The sequence below is a fragment of the Limulus polyphemus genome, unplaced genomic scaffold (assembly GCF_000517525.1).
Source record: "Limulus polyphemus unplaced genomic scaffold, Limulus_polyphemus-2.1.2 Scaffold338, whole genome shotgun sequence".
Taxonomy (NCBI): domain Eukaryota; kingdom Metazoa; phylum Arthropoda; class Merostomata; order Xiphosura; family Limulidae; genus Limulus; species Limulus polyphemus.
The window spans coordinates 342,138-343,741 of NW_013665948.1; positions in this window are offsets into that span (position 1 = coordinate 342,138).

The following is a 1,604-nucleotide window of genomic DNA, read 5'->3' on the forward strand; positions in this document are numbered from 1 at the left end:
AGCACTATCAGTCAGTAACATACCAAGTCTGTCAGCACTATCAGTCAGTAACATACCAAGTCTGTCAGCACTATCAATCAGTAGAATACCAAGTCTGTCAACACTATCAATCAGTAGAATACCAAGTCTGTCAGCACTACCAGTCAATAACATACCAAGTCTGTTAGCACTATCAGTCAGTAGAATACCAAGTCTGTCAGCACTAGCAGTCAGTAGAATACCAAGTCTGTCAACACTATCAGTCAGTAGAATACTAATTTAAAGGATTTTTTTTTCTGACACTCTTGATTTTTTCTAAAACTTACCTTTTACAGTATAGGTACTTTATCTACTAAATTCTAGCAATTAAATATTTTACAGAACTTAAACTTTAACGACTTTTTTTTTAAACATGCAACTCGTGTGGATCAGAGATGTGAAAAATAGACAACCTGCTTTTAAACAAACCAATCCCCAAACTGCTTAGAATAAACATAACTTAATTAGAAAATGCTGGCGGTGCCGACACTCCAGTGACTTAAGAATGATCAGGTCAGCTGAGCAAGAGTGAATACTGAGAACACGTGTTGTCATTCAGACAGAAACTTGTTTTGGATAGACAACCGTCGGCGTTACTTTTGAAATGTAAGTACGTTTATTCTAGCCTAACATGAAACTTCCACTAATGTTTATCATTCGTAACAAACTCCATTCAAGTACTCATGCGGTTTCAGATAAGAAATGTAGATATTGGTAATTTGAGTGTACCACAGCGGGGTGTTAAATGTACATAATTCCAAGCAACTGAGAATATTACAACATTTTTCTCCTGCTGTGACAGAACAGTTGCTAATATCAGATACAGCGAACCTAATCTGTATCTTATATTGCTGTGAACCTATATGTCCAGCTTTAACGAGTCCTTTCACCAACTAGTGGGATAAAAGTAATCCAAGAGTTGGCAGTGGGTACTGTTGACATTCACACCGTTAGCAACTACACGTTCATTGACACCAGTTCATGTTAATGTGTGTCTTGCTACTCTGAAGATAACATTCACATCGTTAGCAACTACACCAGTTCATGTTAATGTGTATCTTACTACTCTGAAGGTAACATTCACTCCATTAGCAACTACACGTTCATTGACACCAGTTCATGTTAATGTGTGTCTTACTACTCTGAAGATAACATTCACTCCATTAGCAACTACACGTTCATTGACACCAGTTCATATTAATGTGTGTCTTACTACTCTGAAGATAACATTCACTCCATTAGCAACTACACGTTCATTGACACCAGTTCATGTTAATGTGTGTCTTGCTACTCTGAAGATAACATTCACATCGTTAGCAACTACACGTTCATTGACACCAGTTCGTGTTAATGTGTGTCTTACTACTCTGAAGGTAACATTCACATCGCCTCTCAGTGGCTCAGTAGTAAGTCTCTGAACTTATGATGCTAAAAACTGGGTTTCGATACCCGTGGTGGGCACATGGTGTAGCTTTGTGCTAAACAACTAATAAACATTCAAACCTGTACTTTTCAGCTAGATCATTGGCAATATTTCTACTGGATTATTGTGTATTACGTAAAGAGCACGTTTGAAGAGTGGGCTC